Here is a 21,794-nt window from a genome sequence, read left to right as displayed (position 1 = left end):
GAGGGGGGAAGAGGGGAGAAGGGGAAGCACTTCTGTGAAGCTACGTAACACTTCTACTCATCATGTCATGGTATAATTCTTATGACAATAGTGTGGAATTCAGCAAAGAGGTGCCAGAGGGAACAGGGCAGACATCCCCATTAGTATCTTAAAAGCCATCAGCACAAGTGATATTTCTTGGAGATTTAGTCACAGAGCAAAAAGCTCTGACAATTCTGATATCTCTAAGCAAATTAAAATGCTTCTGTAAATAGCAGCTTTACTCTTTGGGAAAAACTAGAGTAAGTACTTTTAAAGTCTAATGGTTCCAAGTTGCATTAAGGGAGGTTTAGATTGCACATTAGGCAGAATTTCTTTGTGGAGAGGGTGTTCAAGCATTCAAACTGTTGCCTAGAAGTGGTGGAGTCCTCATCCCTAAGGGTACTTAAGAGACAAGTGGCCATAGCACTAAGGAACATGATTTAGTGATACATGAGGTTAAAGGTTGGACTCAGTGATCTTGAGGCTTGTCCAACCTAAACAATTCTATGATTTTAAGTGCAGTAGGTGATCAAACCTACAGCTCAGCTTATAAGCTTAGGCTTTGCCTAAGGAAAAGCAGACAGGCATGGCTGTCAACATCTCAGTGTCTCCAGTACTGTGTTACAGGCAGAATCCAGCCCCCCTGCAATGCGGGGGTGCTTCAAGGGAGAAGTGCCCCAGTGTCACTGACACTGACTGCTAAAGGGGATCCCCTGGCTACAGCATCCCATACCTGGATGAGGTGCTGCTGCACATAAATCAGCTCTGACTCCTGCAATCTGTTAATAGTAAAGGTGCTTTTTATTTCCAAATTAACAGCTTAGCAACACTGAACAAGCCTTAGTAGCTCCCTTCCTCTACTGTCTTTCTCCTGCCCTGTTAACAGCTGCTTTCCTATTTCCTTCACCCTCCCCTATGTTTAGTGTCTTACTGCTTAACTTATGCAATGGAAAAACAAAACAGCAGAGCATCAAGATCCCAGACTACAGCAGGGAAAGGTTTTGCTCAAATGCATCAGCAGTAGAGACAGAAATTGGGGGCGAAGAAAAAAAAAAAAGAAAAAAAAGAGCTGCTTACCTTCAGAAGGCCTTAGATAGACATGAATCTTGAGAAAGATAACCTTTCCTCCACCGTCAATCCTTAAATAAGGTCTGGGAAGAAGTGCATCCTGGCTCCACCCCTTCCATCACTGCACCTGACCTCCCCTGGGCTGGCCCTGCCTTCTCACTGTGTGTCTACTACAGCTTCCACCCCTCCCTCCCTCCCTCAGTGTATTCAATTAAAAGCAAATCAGAGTAATAAATCAGCAAAATGTACTGGGCTGGTGTTTCAAGGATATCACCAACCTGAAGGTCTGCAAACCTATTAACTTCCTCTACCAGGGAAGATTCTTCTATACATGCAAAAGCAACATAATTAGTAACTACTTTTGAAAGCCAAAATGGAAGTTCATTTATGGTCTGGAAGCTACAAAACTCCACAGAGATCCCAGACAAACCTGGGTTTATTTTTAATGCTAATAGCTATTTGGGCTTTGGTTGTTTGTTATCAACTTGCAGTTCTCAGTTTTCTTATTGGTGTTTGAAGCCTTATTACATGGTTTTCTGCATTAATATCTACAGAAACAACAGCTGTATTTTGGAAATTTTGTGTTTATAAAGCTTTTAAAACATACAAGCTGCCTCAAAGAAAGTTGTTTCATTCCTTATCCATGAATTACTAAAAATGTAACAATATATTTCAATAACAGGTATAGCAGAAGAAGAACGTATTTTTAATTTCTGGGCAAATCTGAACAAAATATTATGATTAGTTTTGTTCCCAGGTACCTATTTATTTTCCAGATATATGTGAGCACAAGACTTCCCCCTGTGGCACCGTGCTGCTGTTTAACAAAGCAGTGGCTCAGCACCACACAACCATTCACTCATTTCCCCCTCTCAGTGGGATGGGGAGAAGCAGAACTTGTAGGTTGAGAGGTTGAAACAACAACTTACTAAGACAGAAATAGTAATAATATATATATATTGGTGTACAATACAATATTTATCATAATTATGGATACAAATACGAGTTGGTTTGTGATTAATACAATTCATCACAAACCAATGCCCTGCTAGTCCCTGCAGAGAGGCTGCTTTCCCCTGGCAGCTCCCCTCAGTTCTGTGGTTGTTTCACAGGACATCATATGCTATGGAATATCCCTTTGGCTGTCTGGGGTCAGCTCCCTCCCAGCTCCTTGCTCTCTCACAGAAGACTGCTGACAGGTCAGTACAAGAAGCTGAAAAACTCAAACATCCTTGTGTACAATCAATGGATATACAGATGGTATAGCATATCCAGGAGCTTGGCTGATGTAATTGTTATATTGGAGTAGGAAAAAAAGGACACTTACCCCATCCTGGGCTTGCAAAAATAAACTCCAGCAGAGCAGACCTCCAAAAGAGACCCTTCCCCCACTGGCAGTCAGCTCTTCAATGGCTCTAGGAGAGGTGCAGCCAGGCTCCACTCCTTCCTGCAGCACAGCAGAATTGCCTTCACCTGTGCTCCCAGGGCTGACTCACTGCTCGCCTCAGGTGGTCAATCAGAGGTTCAGGCCGTGATTCAGCAGCCCCATACACCTTGGCTCTGTGCAGCACTGCTCAGCAAAAATTAAAACATCAGTGTTTTAGTTTTTATCTACGTTGTTTCTCTCCTAAAGCCACAACACAGCATCACAGCAGACACTAGAAGAAAACCAACTCTGCCCCAGCTGAAACCAGGACACACTATCAGTTTGAATGACTCTTTTCTGACTGTTTTAAAAGACTTAAGATCATATGCCATCTGTACTCTTTGCAGTTGGGTAGCAAAAGTGGCTGTGGAATAAAAATGGAACACCACTTTTTAGGGAACAAAATATTTTGGATTAGCATGTTAATGAAAAGGACTCGAAAAAGAGTTAAAGTTGGGCAGTGGCACTAAGAAATAATAAAGTCAGTAGACTGGGTTCCCAGATCCTCAACACAGCCAGGATAAGAAAGCTACTCATTCAGGTAAGAAGCTTGTCATTATGGATTTCATAGATGTAAATATTCTGACCTCTCTCAGCTCCTGAAAGCAGGCTGAAAACCAGACCTAACCCTCTGGAGCAGCCTTGTGCTGGTGCCACTGACAAAACCTGATGTGCTTTAAACAGAGATTATTTTAATTGTGATGGTGTTTGCAAGGCTTCCGTGTGCAAGGGCACTGCAATTCCCCAGACCTTGCTCTCTAGGGGCAAAGTTGCTTTCCGGTGATTTCTGTTCAAATGGTCAGGTGATAGGTGAGGTGTCTGAGCCCTGTGCTGGCCATGCCCTCTGGTAGGGATGGCCAAGGTACCTTGGGGAGATCAGTAGCTCCGCTGACACTGCTCCTCGTGCTCCATCTGCCCTATTTGTTCAGGGGTGAACAAATATGCAGAACATGAGTCTTATCATATAGCACAGTCAAGTTGGTAGAAATAAATTTTTCACTTGCAATGAGATCCATAGAAAGTGGTGACTGTAAGTGTTAGGTGCCCTGGTATCCAATAGATGTGTTCAGATTGTTTCCTTTCAGAAGGCTATAATGCTTTGCTAAGTGCTTGCCATGCCAGCTACTCCAACAGTATCTCTGTAGATGCAAACTTTTCTTCAGAACAAAAGTTGCCATTGTTATGGCTTTAAGTGTCAAAATATCTTCACACATTCTCAAAGGACAAATTGATTGAATTGACTGTGTAAATGGGGAAAAAAAGGCTGAAACCATTAAGCAAGGTGTGTTTGGTGAATATTTCTACCAAACATACACTGAATGCACAGACTTCTAAAAACTAGAAGCACCTGATGCCCATACCCAGGCAAATGGGGATGCTGAGCTGCATAGTTCTGGGACTTTCCCACTGCAGCTATGCAATTCTTCATGTAACGTTGGAAATCCTTAATATTAACACTGTGAGAAAAAATGTGGACCAAAAGAGTGCTTTAGGATACAGCAGACATCCATAAAACGTAGTTAGCAATTTCTTGTTCTAGATGGGAAAATACATATTTTAGTTTTCTTTTATCAAGAACTACCCAGAGAATATCTGTTTTTACTCATTATTCTGACTAGCTTGGCTCAGAAAAAAGTTACTTTCTGTGAATTTATAATTAGATCTGAGCTAAATTGTTTGTTTAGCTAAACAATGATATTTTCATGGAAAAGATCATTCCATGAGGAATGACATCAAGGAAATGATGAGGGCACATGTCACAGCTGGCCAAAGCAGAGGAACCTCCGTGAGTGGTCAGAGCAGACTGCATGGCACGAATGCCTCAGCTCCGAGACATTGCTGCAAATCCTGAGAAGAAGAAATGCCTTGCAAATAACACCTGCTCTCTCAGTATTCATATTCATCGATGCAAAGAGAACAATGTTCCATGTGAACATCAGCTTCACATTTTAAAAAGTTAAGATTGATAATAACCTTGTCTCCTGCTTACCTGAAGATTTTGTGGTAATGAAGACTGTGCTTATAATAAAAAGGCAGTATTTGAAATTGGTAGTTTCATGGTATCTGGATACATGGCATTTATTTTCTGTTCGATAGCCTGCACAGGTCGTGGTTATTCTGCCGTGTATTTGATAAGTGTGCCTGGCCAAGGGCTGCCAGCAGTGAGGAATGGTGCCGACTGAGCAAAGCTTGTTGGGGAAAATGAGCATTTCCTGGAGGAGGGCAAATCAGCCACTTTATTACACAGCTTAGGGCTTAACACTGCTAATATAATGGATAGTACTAGAAAAGGAAGATACAAAATGCACTTGACAAACTGTCTTGACTTTCAGCTGCAAAATGTTAATAGGGTGCACTGGACTTTTCTTCAATCACAAGCTTATTTTTATGAGATCTTAAATTATAATTAAATGTAGAATGCATTTGTTCTGAGTAAATATGATAATTTGTTATAAATGTTTAATGCTGTTAATTAGTGTGTGATCTCTTGTAACATAGAAATGCGTGTTCTGTCTCCTGAGCCCCTGAAGATAGAAAAATGTATCCCAGAAGTCAGCACTCTTGTAGTACCTGGGAGGAAAAGAGCACTGTTCCCTGAGATCGTGCAGTTTGGAAAATCTGACAGCAAAGTAAGGAAGAAAAGAACAGTCTTTGCATTACTACATCTTTATCACTGAAAAGCTAATTATCATATAGTGATAAGATAAAATCTTTTTAAAATAATCTTTCTGTTCTTAATATTTTTACCCTTTGTTGCATTCAGTGTCACAAAAATATGAGCAAGGAGCATTCCTGCTTTGTACCCTGCCACAAAAGCTGTCGCCTATTTCAAGCTGACAATAATACTGAAGAAGCTGGAATATGCACTAACACATGCATATATACACAAACACATTTAACGTTAGTTCAGCAATACAAAGTAAGTCACATAAATTTATGGGCTAAGAACAACTCTGCCTAACACCTGTAATACTTGGTATAGTGTTATTAATTATTCATTCAGCTGTTCATTTTGTTTATTTTCAAGATTTGTTTGAACAGTAATTTTCATTTGACATAGCGAAGCAACACTGAACAACTGGAGACCATCAGCATTTTGTTCTGAATCAACGTTTTTGTATAACAAAACATCCTGAAGACACAGAAGATTTCACTCTGCTTGACATTAAGACATCAGTTTAAAGTGGATTTTATCCACTGTTACCTGGTCTAAGAAAAGGTGCCTTATCTCTTAATGAGTCAGATTTTACTTTCCTTTCAATAGTCATTGGTGCAACCAAAGATGTCAATGGGAAAATATAGAGAATGACTTGATTTGAAGGAAACGCAGCTTTACACAAACCCAGAGATATTAGCTCTCAGCTTGAAGTCATGTTTGATTTATGAATGTGTGCAAAGTCTTGAGCTGGCTATCCAGAAACCAACAGGGTGGAAGGTTATCATTTCTACAGTGTGGAGAGTGCCCTCTGAAAGGTTCCTGTGGCAAGCAATGGCAATAGTTGGGGCACCACATGAAGCTGCTGTTAAGAGAGACATTGTGACAGTGAAGCTGCATAGCCATGCAGAAATATTCATTGAATCCCACAAAAGCTGTGGCACAGTGAGAGAGCTCACCACAGAAAACCACTTGTGATTTTTCTTTAGTGGATGAATGGTGGACATGGTGTCTATTTCTTCCTCTAACAGTGGCACTCTTGTTTGAAGAAACTGCAGAAATGATAAATAACACACTTTCTTTGGTAGCAAGCCAAAGACCTCTTCCCGGCTGCTGTCACTCTCTACTGCCTGTAGGCTTTCTCCTTCCACTTCCTCAGGCTCCTCAACAGCTGTGTTCTGCTGTGCTGCAACGAGAACCCCAACGGTGGACTTGGTGTACCACCACCTGCAAAGCATGGGCCACATTGGCAGGGCCCACATTTGTGTGCTTTCTGACTGGAGAAGCAATGAGCTACGTGGCCGGAGTGGGAAAAATATGTCAAGATGGGAAATAATGTTTTATGCTTTCTCTGCATAAAGATCTGCACTGCATCACCTAAAGAGAGATCGGTTTCATGGAACAGACTGTTGGGTTACCGTTTCTGGGTAGTCACAGAGGTGAGTAGCAGGTGGGACCTTTCCACTTCTGATAGTCAATGCAGAAAAATGAGCACTTGGATATATGGGTATCTTTAGATTGTCATTTAAAGTCTTTGTGCTAAGACCCAGGAATGGCATCATAAGAAAGTACTGGGAACAAAGCACACACTTGCTCTTTCATGAGAGTGTGGCAGAGTTGCAAAGGACTCTATGGAGAGACTGTCAGGGTGGTTGAGCATTGATGCCAACCGTCCAGAGAGACACTGGAGCCTTTGTCTTTGGAGACAACTGTATCTGACTGCACACAGCCAACGGCTGTGAGCTCTAGATGGCCCAGCTTGAGCAGGGGTTTGTACCAGGTGAACGCAGAGGTGCCTCCAGCCTCAACTGTTCTGTGATCTGGAAGCTTTGTGGGAGAGAGGGAAACAAATCTTGGTGGTAGTAATGAAAAGGTCAAGGATGGCATTTCAGGCAGAAAGGAGAGAACACTGCAATTACCCGGCTGGCTGGAATAAAGGAGGAACTGTGGGAGCACCAAAATGAACTGCCAATGCTGCAGGATAATTTAGCTCTGCATACAAAATGCAATACCTGAAGATTCTTGGATGCATGTGTGGATCTGGTACTTCTGAGCACAGGGAACACCGTGATCCATTAATAGAAAATTAAACCCAGATCTTCTGTGAGCATGAACCTTCACTAAGAAGAAAGAAAGGTGATGTTACAGTCCTAACAGGAGACCAACAGGAGCTGAGAATTTGAAGTGAAAGCTCACGAGTACAAGTGGCACAAGAGTACTTTGGGCACCTCTGCTGTTCTGCAGAACTCCAACCTCACAGGGAGTGCCAACAGCAGTGGGGCTGAGCCAGAGCCTATCATCTCCTCAGTGGAATGATACTAGTGCAACACAACAAACCTCACAAGGATGCACTGTGATGTTATGCCTTCCCAGAGCCCTCCCACACTGCCCGCATTGCACGGCACTCTGAAGTGATCTCCTGCATGTGCTGCTCCCGAAAAGCCCAGGTCAGCGGCACCGACAGGCTGTGAGCACGAGGCAAACAGAGACAGAGCATGGTGTAGTGAGTGCGTTATTCACCAACACTTGCTCATTCAGCTTCATCACTTAAGAACAGCTTTAGAAGCAAATACTGTAGAGCATTGCTTTGCCGATGTAGCAGAGTATTTTTTTCTGCAGTACATTGTGAATCTGTGCACGTTTCCACCCCTGTTGCTCTCTCCCTTTCTCTTTTTTCTTAGTGTAATACACTTCCTAAGGTAGATTTTTCTGTGAATTAGATTTTAATGCCTCCTTATAAGAGGCAGTTTTTCATATTTTATGTCCCCATCAATAAAGATTTCTTCCTTATCACCAGTAAAATTGGAGCTTTGATTAAATATGATCCAGCAGCACTAGGCACATAGTCTGTATTAATTTCAGTACCTCATTATATGCCAGTGGTATTTATGTGGGTTTATATATCAAATATACCGTGTGTATATAAGCAGAGACTTTCAGAACAAATACCAGTTATATGAACCATAAAAAATAAAATGGAAGAAAGCCTCTCACTGAGACCAGCCACAGGGCACGCGCTGCTCCTTCTGTGGAGGTCATGGAGACAGTGGTTGGGAAAGGAGCTTTTCAGGCAGCAGGAGAGAGAGGGAGCAGCAGCAGCAGTGAGCCAAATACTCCTGCACCCCAAGGACCAGAAGGTGCAGGAACCCTGTGGCCCTGTGCTCCCTGCAGTCAGTCCTCTGTGCTTCCAGAAAGTCACGAGTGGCAAACATGACAGAGAAATATCTCTAGAAGCCATCTGTCAGTTTAACACAAATGCTGCAATGTTATGATGTTATGCTTAGGTTTGAGGGAATCCTAGTTTTGTGAGCACTACATAATGTGAGGCAGTGCCTGTCAGTGACCAGTAGACCACTGGCACCTCTGTCCCAGAATTCTGCACAGATGTTCCTGTGGGTCTGACTGAATATTCTTTCTTGCTGAGAAAATACTGTTTATCACCGGAGTGCAACTGCACAAACATTATAAAAAGGTGTATTAGTGGCCCTGGCAAAGTGTGCAGCTCCTTGGTTTGGAGAAATATTCCATGAGAGTATCATCTGAAAGGGACCAGAGGAGTTGCTCTGTGCCTGGTGTGGGAATACAAGAAAGAATATTCAGAGCAGAAGCTCTGGAATGACGTAATGGCAGGAGAAAGCAAGGCTGAGAGCCAAGGACACATCTAGAAGAGGAAAAAACAAAGTCAAATAAGCTGCATGATGCTGTGTGACAGTGACCTAATTGAAGGAAGGGAGTGTGGCCAGGAACGACTCACAGCTCTGACTGGATAAGCGTCTGCATGCATGGTTAAGGAGTGTTTGTGGAATGTTTTGTGACGTGTAAAGGCAGGTGGGAAAGTTAAAAGAGAAAATGTGTGAATGTACATAAGGGATGTTAGAACCTGCAATAAATGGGAGTGCTTCCCATTCACACCTCTGCCCTCCGTTCACCACGATTAAAATTTGCTTTTAGTTAAGATTGAAAAGAAAAATCCAGACGATTAGAGGAGAAAGAGATTGAATTCTGCTCTTCCTGGTACAGTTTCCTGTCTTTTTGCATAAACCTTCCTTAACCATATGTGAATTGGTCTGATTAGGAGCAACAAGGTGCTGCTGCCTTCAAACAGTTTTCATCTGGAAATGCTGCTGAAATTTGTAGGGACTCTGTTCTCTCTCTTTCTGTTTGATGCAGTTTAGCTGAGGTGTAGTCCTGGCTTACATGGAGCTCATTGAGGTGAGCAGGTCAGAGTGACAGAGCTCTTCCACACACCCACCTGCGGGTCTGGTTAGGGCAAGGATGGGTGGATTGGAGGTGTGCAGGGTTACTGCCAGCTGCACTTCCCATAGGGCCTCCAGAGATGCTGCTCATCGGCGCCTGAGCTCCAGCACAGAGCTTGCAGTCACCGCATCTCCTTTTTCCTTCCATTTCATTTTCAGGGAGCGTTGTCTCAGCTGTGCCATCGGACAGCAGCTGTGACATCCCACAGTCAGAGAACAGAGGGATGCATTTCCTGCTATTTCCTATTCCCACTAATAATGAAGTTGCTAAATCAGATAAAACTTCTCACAGCTGTTTGAAAAAACATGCAGCGTCCCTGAAAATGTTAAGTGAATATGTTAAGATTTACTGTTCCCCGTTTTATAACTACCAGTGGGTATAACGGGTTACCTCTGTGGGGCATTCTGCAATTTTTGTTTTCCATGAATCACCTTATGCTTATTCTCATGTTTATAACCAATATATCTGAAGAGCAGAAAGGAAAGCAGAAAAATGGACCCCGTTTGAAACACATTTATAGCTCAGGTGAAGAGAAATGTACAAACTGCAGGTTATTTACATCACAGGCTATAAGCGCATGCACAGTAATAAAAATTTTCCTTATCTGAGTTTTTATATTCAGCATCTTTTTTTCTCCGTTTGCCATTATCAGAGAAGAGCAGAAAACAATTAACTTCCAACAGTCCTTGACCTGTCTCTCCGAGACGCCTCTGCTTTACTTCTTTAGAACAAAAGGTGGAGGCACGGCACAGCCCCGGCGGTGCTCCCGCACGTCTCCAGGAGCACAGGCTGCAGACAGCCGGCTGCAGACAGCACGAGGCCGTAGGGAAGTCTGCTCGGCGTGGGAGCTGCCGTAAATCCGTCCCAGAGATAAAAGCTCACAGTGGCTGCAGAGCTGCTAGGGAGGGCTACCACTGCCGTGGATTTTCGTCCTGCTTTCCAGCGGGTACAGCTCTGCTGCGGTGGGGTGCAGCCGGGTTGCACCTGCAGCCGGAGAGCCGAGGGAACGCTCCCTGCCTCGGCGGTTCCCACTGCGGAACTCACGCAGCTGCCACCGCTGTCCCTGCGGCCTTCGGCCCAGACAAGGGTCGGCTCAGACCCCTCTGGAGACGCAAAGACGGCTCTGCCCGCTCCGTTCCGTGTTTCTGGTCACCCGCACCCCGAGGACGGCTGCCCCCCTCTCCTTGTCCTCCCCGGACGCTCCCGAGCTCCGAGGTGCGGCGTGCCAGGCAGCGCTCTGCTCAGCCGAGCTGCCGGCGGCTCCGCAGCGCTGCGCCGCGTTACCGGCGCCGTCCCGCAGGTCTCCCGTGCCCTGCAGCGCTGCCGGCCCCACTCCGACACTCGTCCTGCTGGTTTCTCTACTGCGTCTACATCGTCAGCTTCTCAACTTCAGATTATTTGACTTCACGTGAATTTGAAAGTGGTGCAGGATATGAGATGGAATCATATATGCTAGAAATAAACGGAAAAGCATTGATTTTGGAATGAGTATGCTGGCTTTTAAGACTAGAATGGACAGATTTGACTTCGCATGCAATACCTTCTACATTTTCTCCGCTTTTTCCTATTCCAAATCCCAGTCTCTCAGATATTAAATAGAGACAGCCCCTGGAGGCAGCCAATCTACAGTAACTCACACCAAAGGTACATCCTTCAGATCTACTGAAGCAACAGTTAAGCAATTACTGTTTAAAAGACATTTTATGTCTAGTTACCCAGAATAAAATTATGGTTTTGAATCCTGTAAGATGCTGTCTATGTATCATTATGTGTCATTAAAAAAGAATAATTTTAAGTAGAAGTAAGATGATAATCCTGTGAGATTTTTTCCAATCCAATGGCCGAAAGAAAAAGAAAGAGGTCAGGTATGAAATTTTCACTTTATGCCAGGATGTTGCAGAAGAAACCAAAGTAAAAACTGTCCCAAGTGGTCTCAAAACTATTAAGTAGTATATTGACAATGCTGTGGGTGTAATTTTACCTCCTCGTTGTTGGTGACTACAGCAGCTATTCCTCATAACCCCTCATAAATCATAATCTCCTATAAAAAGAGGTCTCTTTTTTTCTTGAGCTCATGCAAGTTTGGGAACCTGTTAATAGTTCTAATAGTCTTGCCAATGAAACTGAGCATAATTATGGTGGGGAGTGGTTTCAGAGATACTTTGCATGAATATTACTTCCTCTTCTTAAATGCCCATGTTGGTTAATTGGACACAACCTCCTCGCGGTGGGCTGATGGATGCTCCGTGCCTGCAGAGAGAAGGGAAGCCCAGGGAGTCCTGCATCCTTGGGCGGTGCACCGCAGGCAGCTGCCTCTGCTGCACATCGCTCTCACGGCTGGGACCCGCCGACTCCCAGCCCAATTCCTCTCCAGACATGGCCAGTATCGTAGCACAAAGATGATTTAGCGAGGGGATGCGTTGGAGGAGTACGGAGAACTGAACTGCTCAGCTCTGGCGGCTCCCGGAGCGCCCACGGCAGAGAGGCACAAGGACCATCCCCTGCGTCCCGTGCAGCCCGCAGTGAGGTCCTGCCCGAGCCCTGCGGCGGCTGATCGGGCACTGCTGCACGCGGCCGCTTCCAGCTGCAGGCGCTGCGAGGTGGGACCACGAGCGGCAGCACAGGGAGGAGCGTGCAGCAAAAGCGTGGGTAAAGAGGAGGTGGCAAATGGCCGTTCTTCGGGATGATGCCTGACGGGAGGAAATGGGAGCTCTGGCGGAACGGGAGGCTGAAGGCCTCCAGCTATCAGAGGGTCCGGGCTGGCATGAGGTGACCGGCAGTCTTACAGGTTACAGGGTTAAAGTTACAAATCTGCACAGCTAATAACATCAACAGAATTCCCCCGTGCATTTTTGCTTCTTCTCTGCCTCTTTTTCATATTTCATTTTATGCTTGCGATATATTCCAGGAGGTTGAAGTATGGCTCTTCCTCAGGTATCTGTCTCAGGGCAAAATTTAACCCCTAGAAAAGATGATTGATTTGAGAACTTTTGCAAAGATCAATACAGAAGACAATAGTTATTAAAGTAGAAGCTTATGGTTTGCTTTGATGTAATGAAATATCCATAACAAGATGTGTTTTTTCTTTCAAATAATTTAATAAAGTTCATATCTCTACTGAGAAAAATAATTAATTGAGCAAAATGTTAATTAAGGAAAATTATTTTTTTCACAGCACAGTTCTTCAGATGAAATAATAATGAAAGAAATGACTGAAGTTTAACTCGATTAAACCGGTGTCAGTGCTACATAGTCTCACAGTGTGTGCACTCTGCAAGAGGCTGAAGTAAAACCGCTCGGCGCTGCTGTTATGGATGGCTGCAATCACTCCTTTGGCCCTTCTGTGCAGTGACAAGCTCAGACATCACTTGCAGAAACTATTTTTAAATGGGAAATATGTATTTATATCCTTGTTTCCAATTTCACTTGCATTTTTACTTCATTGTAACTTAAATTGGACATGATTGTCTAGCCCTAGTTCTCATCATCACATCTATGTCAAAGAAAGCCTGATAAGCCTTGGTCTTGGCAGCCTGCATAGTCAGTGGCTTTTTACCATTAATAGCCATAATGAATCAGTGTTATTATTCATTACCATTGATACTGAGATCCACATGCATAGCAAATGGGAATTTACACCTTAAGAGCTATTAGTTTCAATCAGAAAAGTTTGGATGATGAAAACCAGTGGGACACCTTCTGGCAGCTGAGCCACCCAAGTTACAGATGATATAGAAGCAAAGGCATGTGTGTATACAACATTCTTGGTCATACACTACAGCATTGATAAACTGAGTGCATAAGAAAGGACAAAAATTGAAAATGCACTTTGTCTGTTATCTCACAAAGTGCAATATGGGACACTTAGAAATTTTCAGATAGATTATTCTGAATTGAAATGAGCTGTTGAACCTCATGGGGTTGAGCCTCTTGGAGCTGCAGTTTAGTAGGCACCTGCTTTCTGTAGCTATTTTCTTGTCATCTTGTACTGCTATTGTTCCTCCTCAAACACCAGCACACCTCTCTTTGCTTTAGACATTACTGCAGCTCCCCTGCCTTGGCTCTAACGCTTACTATACTGGAACTCTCTTGCAATCTCTTCCTCCTGTGTTCCTTCCAGTGTTTGCAGCCTGGTGGAATTGCACGGCTGCACATCTGGGGCTGGAGCTGCCTCACACCTGAACTCTCCTGCTGCCAGCACAGTTGCACCTAATGGCACCATCCTGCTTCTGCCTTCAGTGACAGCTTTAGTGCTTAAAAATAATTCAGTGATTTTGACAGGAATGAGTAATTATTACGAATTATGGTGTGCCAACACATGGACAAATACATCAGAGAGTAGCTGAGCAAAAGTACATCTCTATAGACAAGTTGTCAAGGGCACGTGCACCCCTTTGGGCAGCACAACCACACTCCATTACTTGGACATCTCACTTCAGTGAATAATTCTGGAGATGAATTCCCAGTTCTCTTACTTCCTGGTAGCAGCATCTGCATGAGTAAAGTGTAATGAAAGTGAAATGAACTCTCAGAATAAGCTACTTAGCAGAGAGCCAGAGTATTTCTTTGATTTCAGACAAATCCTTCGTCAGCGCACTGCTTTTGATCTTTGCATGGAAGGGTGAAGCTTACATAAGACAAATGCCTATCAAAGTATTACTTAAAAAGCATGCTTTTAGCAGAAGGTGGGGCACTGGTTAGCTTTGACAACTGAAGCAAGGCGATCTGCACAGCTATAGAATGCATAAAGACGAAGGTGAGGTCTCACATAAGGAACGTTGCTGTTTTATTAGGAGGCATTTGCACAATGAAGCTTGGTGCTAATAATCTGTGCTGATGGATAATGGTTAATATTTGGGCAGTTGGTTTTTTTTCCTGTTGTCTTTTTCAGTTAATAGAGCGTGACAAGATACACAAAAGACACTTCAACTCTTCTACTTAATGTAATTTGGGGAATAATCATTATCTGTCAGAAGCATGACGTCTGACTATTGGGGACCATTGAGAAATTCTCATTTACAGCCACAACTGAGGTATCTCAGAGCACCTGGGGTCTAAGGGTGCAGAATCAATTGCTCATGGCCACGGCCGCGTGCCAGCAAGCAGCAACTCCACAGGGCTGGGAGGAGGCAAGCAGACCCTGAATGCTGAGCTATGGGGGCAGCAGCCAGGGGAGGGGCTGCTTTACCTGACTCCACAACTGCCTTAACGAGGCCTCATTCACTTCACAGCAAGAACAAGAATGGGCTGGAGCAAATTCCTCAGGGGCAAGTGCAACCTTCTGATACTTGCTTAGTCTTAGGCGGAGTGTCTCATGCTTTTCAAGCCCAGTACACGTGTGCTCTCATTTATGAATGCTTGCAACTGTTCTAGGAACCATGAGAGTAGTGTCAGTGCTATATTACATTTCTTGTTGACTATGATTTCCTTTTGTCCAACTCATTCTCTTGTCTAGCAGCTAGAAATGTCAAAGAGTAGTGTTTATTGCTGTAAGAACTAATAAATTTTCAGCAGAAAACAGATTTGAACTTTAAAGAACATGACTGATTCACAGTGTATCAAGCTGTTTCCATTTGTCTATAATAAAAAGTATGTGTTCATATCTTTGCACTTCAGTAGGTCACAGACATAAGCAAAATCATGTGATTCTTCAATTTATTTCCACATCAGATCGTTCTGACCACAGACAATTTGCATTTTTAATCAAATGCTCTTGCTCTGTGCTATTCTGTTTCTATGGAAGTGTGAATACAGGTACCATCATCTCCTGCATGGCTGCATTGCACTGGTTCCTTCATGAACATTGCTGACAGGCCATGGAGACTCACCTTCAAAAGTTCAGTGCTCTTAATGACATGAGCACTGCTCTTCCAGCTCCTGAGAAGGCAGGGCCCAGGACCCCCATTGTGCAGGTCCTCAGCTCTTCTGGTGGTCGGCCAGGTAAACCTTCCTTCCCACCTCATCTCCTCGCTGGCATAAAGCCTACGCAGTATTACGAGAGTAAACAACGGTGGCATGAAGATCATGCAGAGTATTGGGGCTCTCCTTGGGGAACTGAGTCTTCAGCCCATGGACTGAAACCAGTCCTGGCCACATCTTGAGATGCAATTCTGGCAAACTGAACGTCCAGTCATTAAAGACCTAAACATGACATAAGAGGCCAAAGGTAAGTAATGTCAGACAATATAAATGCAGAAGCCCCAGTGCTTTGTTAAACAAGGGCTCACTGTAAGAGGCTCCTGCAGTGTGTGCAGAGCACAGCTTTCCCTGCGATGCCATGCCCTCTCCCTCTCAGCGGCACTTTCAAACACCAGGAACATTCCTGTTATGCAATTTTTTCCCCCCCATGTGAAACAGAAGAACACTTTTCCCAAATGAATTTCACTCTATGGGCAGTGGTAGCAATAGCTTCCCACGTGGGAAACCCTTGTTGATTTCCCTTTTAGCTAGAAACAAGAGCTGTAGGAGCTTTCTGTTCCAATAGAGGCAGCTGCTCCACCTGTGTGTGAATGCCACTTGTGGGAGCAATGCTGCTGCCCACAGCTGAAGAGGGGCTGTGGGCAATGATGAGGTGGGAAGCTGCTCTGCTTCTCTGGTAAAAGCATCAAGAACCTAACACAGGGCAGTACCTGACAAACAACTTTCCAGAGATGGCAGCTGTCAAATGGCTGATGTGCTTCCAGGGCCATTGGCTGCAGCAGGGGCTGCTTCTTAGCAGGACCACAGCAGCTGCAGAAAGCATGGACTGTGCAAATGGCACTAGCATGCTGCTGGAGGAAATAGAGCCCCTATAAATCACCTCAAGAGTACTTGAATACAGGTATGATGGAGGCAGCCACATCATGGCTAATTACAGAAATAACAGCCACCTTGGGAAACAAAGCAGGCAGGATTCTTCCTCCATATCTGCGCTGATAATCAAATATTTCTCATACTGAACAGAAACCTTCCTGTTTCCTCCATGTATAGAGTGGATAGAGTAAGAGAACAATGCCATGGCTGCACAGCCTACCTGTGCTAATGAACAAAGCAACAAAAGGGCCTTGCTGCTGACCCAAGAGCAGATGGCAGCATCACTGCATCCCTGGTTGGACTAGATGATTCTGGAGATCTTTTCCAACCTCAGCCATCCTGTGATTCTATGATTTACTTGGAAATTTAATATTGATTTAATAAAAGAGAGCATCTATGCCATACACTCATCTGGTAAAGTTACTCACTTGGTCAGAACGCAGAGCCCAGAGGAGTTCCTGTCCAACCTGAAAAGCAAACCCAGACAGCTGCTCTCAGCAGCTCAGTGTGCTGTCACTTTCAAAGGAAAGAAGTTTATGATGGTCTTAGTATAGATCACCAAATACACCCACCAAGGGCTTCATAACTACACAGACATAAGGGACAATTTAATGCAGGTTCGTGTAGAAAATCATTTTCACCCCATGCACAGCAACAAGACCTGTGTGAAAGTGGTCTGAACTCAAACTCCTTAGAATTTCTTCATTTATTGGATTTACTTATCTTGGATTATACTGCCCTTCAAAAAAAAAAAAAAAACAACAACATATTACAGTCTTTTCATTAATCCCAAGCACTCATTTTAATTTGTCTCCTACTACAGTGATAGGCTCCACCTGTTTATTGTTATTAATAAGGAAGGCACATTTTTTGTTGACTTGAGCTAGCAAACATTTCTACTTCATGAGATGTGCATTCTTCAGAAATGTTTATGATGGGAAGGATCTCCTCTCCATTCTCTGGCACTAACAAGTTTGCAGCTGGTCTAGGTTGAGAAAATTTAGTTTAACATGGGAAAGAGTGCTTGAATTTTCATTACTCTTTCCTTCCTCTTGCTTTCCATTGCTATGGAAACAGCCCCTTCTTATTCCTAGATCATTTGATTGTTGCATTTCCCATTAAGTAGATTTACATATTTCTGGTGGTGGCAGTCACAGCTGTACCTGTCGATTTGCAGGCTGCTTCCAACACTGGGACATGGAGCCCACAGTGCTTCTGCAGCCAGCAACAGGGCAGTGGGTGCTCTGCAGCAAAGCTGTGGGGTGTGCAGCCCCAGCCCCTGGGCATGGGGTTGCTAGGGAAGAACGTGGTGTCGCTGATGCTCAGAGCAGAGGGCATGAACCTCACTGCGAGCTGGGAAGAAAGGCAGCTCTGTGACACGCACAGCAGGGTACTAATAAAAAATATTCCATGAAGAAGCAACTGTTGTAAGAAGAAATGAACAGCATGAGCAAGGCAAACAAGCTATGCTTTCATAGTGTGTTCTGCCTACCTTAATGCTCCATATGTCCATACAGACACAGCTGCAGAGGGGCAGGGCAAAGGTGAAGAGGTTGCGTGCAGATTTTCTTCTGTTCCTGTTAGAGGAAGGCAGGGACTTCACTCTTTGGTCACAATGGATCAGAACCTCCTTCCTGGGCTTTGCTCCCTCATTTGTCTCTTCCTGCTAATCTCAAATTAAGATCTACCTGGTCTATCAGCCACAGACCCACAGGTCTTGTAAATGGAAGAAAAAGCAGCAGCACAGGAATTTAAGCATACACTTAAGCTAGCAAGTTCTCAACACGCAGATCTGGATAATATATTTTGGCAAACTGTAATGCTGCAGGCTTCGGGAAGTATTTCCTCTAGAGTTGTGAGGCCAGCTCAGCAGCACATGCAGTGCTCATGGCCTCGTGTGCTCTGACTGAGCACTGCAGATGAAGGATGAGTGCTCGGATAGTTGTGCACACCTTGTTTCACCTCCTCACAAAGGCAGCAATTTCCTCATCAAGCTTCTGATACAAACAGAGCACAAATGCTTGAAAACAGTTCTGATTGCTGAATAAATCCTGGTAATTACATTATCAGTTCATTATCACAGTTTACTACACTAAAAATTCTCAGTAATTGAGACACCTGTGCACATTATTTCTTAAGACATTTTTGTCATGTTGAAGTTTCCTAAAGTATTGTAACAGTGAAGCTAGACTTGCCTTTTTATTTTCATTGTTTTTGCCTCTCAGGTGATGATTAATGTTCTTATTTATCATCACATTTGAGTCAGAATCTAAGCTGATTAATGTTGTTCTTTGTGCTTTACCTCCCACTCACAATTCCCAGCTCAGTCCTAATGCTGATAAACCTGGGACTCCTCATTTACATACAGCTCTGCTTAGCCATGCTTAATAGCTGCAGCAATTAAAAGTTGTTTTCACTGACTTCTCCTGGCTATTCAACTTTCAGTGCAATTTTGGTACAGCAAAGTACTTAAATGTTCAGAAAAATAATAATCACAGAGTCACAGAATAGCAGGGGCTGGACAGGACTTGGAGATCATCCAGTCTGACCCTGCCACGTAAGGCCATACCTTCCTGAAGAGTCAGACATGGTATGCATCTCGCAATGCTACGTACAGAGACTAAATCCTTAATAAGCATCTACATGGGGCAATGTACATAATGCGCCTTCAAAAGCAGGAATACAGGAAAAAGTAGGAGAGAGCCCATTCATTGGACAGCAGGGAAGTGCTCCCCAAACTGAGCACATACAATGCATTTTCTGTTTCACAGTAGGGACAGACAAATACGCAAAACCGATGAAGCTTGAAAACAGCAGCAGTTCCCAGCCAACCTGCTACGCTGCACTGCCATGGGATGGAATCACAGAATCACAGAATCACAGAATTGTAGGGGTTGGAAGGGACCTCTAGAGATCATCGAGACCAACCCCCTGCCAAAGCAGGTTCCCTACACCAGGTCGCACAGGTAGGCGTCCAGGCAAGACTTGAATATCTCCAGAGAAGGAGACTCCACAACCTCCCTGGGCAGCCTGTTCCAGTGCTCTGTCACCTCACCGTGAAGAAGTTCTTACGCACATTCGTGCAAAACTTCCTATGCTGCAGCTTATGTCCGTTTCCCCTCGTCCTGTCACCACGTACCACTGAAAAGAGACTGGCCTCACCGCTATGGCCGCCACACCTCAGATATTTATAAACCTGGATCAGGTCCCCTCTCAGTCTTCTTTTCTCAAGGCTAAACAGACCCAGTTCACTTAGCCTTTCTTCATAGGGGAGATGCTCCAGGCCCTTCACCATCTTTGTGGCCCTCCGCTGGACTCTTTCCAAGAGATCCAACAGCTCCCACAGCTGCTCCTGGAGCCCAGCACCCATCGCCACATGGCATGCAACAGAGGAGACTGTGGGCAGCACTGGCTCCCAAGCCTGGGATGAGGGCCACGGCTGGCCAAAGATTTTCTTCTGGCTATGGCAAAAGTCTGACAGCGGGCATCAATAAGCATTTTGCTGAAACTATGGGCAAGTTGTGATAAGTCTTACCTTTCATCTGAATTCCTTTATCCTGGACAATACTCATGCAGAAGCTCATTAATGCACAGAAATGCCATTAAGAAGGGGTCTTTAGAAGCACTACTTTAGGACAGCCTTTGCTTCTGAGCCTGCTGGGATGATCACAGATGGCATCGTTCAGTCTCTGCTCTGATGCATGCCACACCAACGACCACACTGTCACACTCAGGGGCTGTCGTGTGCCCAGAGGTGGCAATTTACTCATATCTTCATCAGGTCAATTTATGAAGGGCCACTGACTTTGGCTCTGTCTCTAGCAGGCAGTTAGCAGGAGGGCTCCCAGAGACCCTGCTGGTCCTGCTGGGCTGGGGGTGACCTGTTCTGCCACAGCAAGGCAGGTGTAAAAATAGGAACAAAATGAAGATGAAATCCATTCCTTGTGGAACAGATGTTCTGGGAGAAAATAGAAGTCCAAGCTTGCAACTGGATAAAGCCTCCCTACTCAGGATGTAGCCCCTATATGACAGCTTAGCATTAGAAACAGCACCAGCTCATGTCTGAGCACATTTAATTTCCTGGCTGTATTCCTATAGATACCTGCCAGTCCTGCAGAAATAGGGGAGAAAAGAAATCAGAAGGCAGAGAGTAAGCAGTAACACACATGCACTCTACAGTTTCAGAATGGGATATCCTTCTAAGTTTTTATTCTAACAGAAAGTTTATTCCTATGTTTACGCAGCTTGAGCATAGGACTAGCACAGGACTGATAGCCCTATTATACTCATCCCAGACTCTCCAGTGTGGACACCAGACAATGAAGTAGTCTTGCAATGCAGACGTATTCATTACGTTCTCTCAATAATACCACTAACCTCATTTACTGTATAATTCTTGTCAAATGGGTGATTTAAAGCAGAAGGCAAATGCAAAGCAATATAATGAATTAAACTTTGTTAGTATAACTTAATAAGAGATTTTCATCCTGTTTCAAAAGTCAGAGTCAATTTTTAAAACCTGAAAGTTGAAAAACATGAAAGTAGAGCGATAAATCCAGTAAAGACCCTACAAATCTGTCTCACATGCTGTCACACAGACATGAACAAAGACAACATGTGGGTACATTCAGGTATTCTAAGAGTTACGATTTCCTCTCTCATTTGCTCTCCCCCAGGTTGATATGTTTATGTGAACTTATCACAGAATCACTGAATTGTAGATGTCAGAAATACCTCTGAAATTCCTTCAGTCTCACCCTCCCAAAGCAGTTCCCTACAGCAGCTGCACACAAAGCATGCAGGTGGGTTTGGATCTGTGCAGAGAAGGGACTCCTCCAACTCTCTGGGCTCAGTGCCATGGCTCTGACACCATCACAGCACAGAGTTCTTCCTCGTATCCATTCAGAACCCCTTAGGCTCCAGTCTGCACCCAGTGCCCCCGTCCTGGTGCTGGGCACCACGGAGCAGAGCCCAGCCCCAACCTCCTGACCCAGCCTACAGATATCCACCAGCACTGCTCAGATCCCCTCAGCTTTCTCTCCACATGCACAGCCCCTAGGCTCTAAGCCTGTCACACAAGAACGTGCTCCATGTGCCCCTGCCATCTCTGTACCCTCCTTAGGGCTCTCCTAGTAGTTCCACCTGACTGGAGCAGTGCTCCACATGTGCCTGGCACAGGGCAGAGCAAGTGGGAGCAAAACCTCCCTTACCCTGCTGGCCACAGATAGAAACTTTATCTTATCTTACCTGCCACAGACAATAAAGTCTACCCTCCCAAATATCTTCCCATTACTCTACTAAAATATTTCTTGCTACAATTTCTTCTGTGAACAAGTTTTTTCACTGCAAAATGTATAAATATCATGGCTTTGTGTATAATCAGTGAATACACAGATATTATAATTAAGAAATATACAGAAAAGTTAAGCTATTAGGCTAAACAGGTTGTCATGCTAAAGAAAAATGGAAGGAAAGCTTACCCTTGTCCTGGGCTTGCTGAGAAGACCCCAAGAGGAGCAATCCCCAAAAGAAATCCTTCCCCACTGGCAGTCAGCTCTTCAATGGCTCTAGGAG

General features: G+C 44.3%; 1 long non-coding RNA gene across 1 annotated transcript; it reads right to left on the bottom strand.

The window, feature by feature from the left end:
• Positions 1-13,956: 13,956 nt before the first annotated feature.
• On the bottom strand, positions 13,957-21,786 carry LOC104911304. The gene is made up of 4 exons (XR_002115607.2): positions 21,701-21,786; positions 17,713-17,797; positions 16,649-16,687; positions 13,957-15,569 (listed from the first exon to the last, which is right to left on the bottom strand). It is a non-coding gene; the product is annotated as an uncharacterized LOC104911304 (long non-coding RNA).
• Positions 21,787-21,794: the final 8 nt, after the last annotated feature.

This window comes from Meleagris gallopavo, chromosome 5, assembly GCF_000146605.3.
Source record: "Meleagris gallopavo isolate NT-WF06-2002-E0010 breed Aviagen turkey brand Nicholas breeding stock chromosome 5, Turkey_5.1, whole genome shotgun sequence".
Classification (NCBI taxonomy): Eukaryota; Metazoa; Chordata; class Aves; order Galliformes; family Phasianidae; genus Meleagris; species Meleagris gallopavo.
This window is presented reverse-complemented; position numbering and strand designations above follow the sequence as displayed.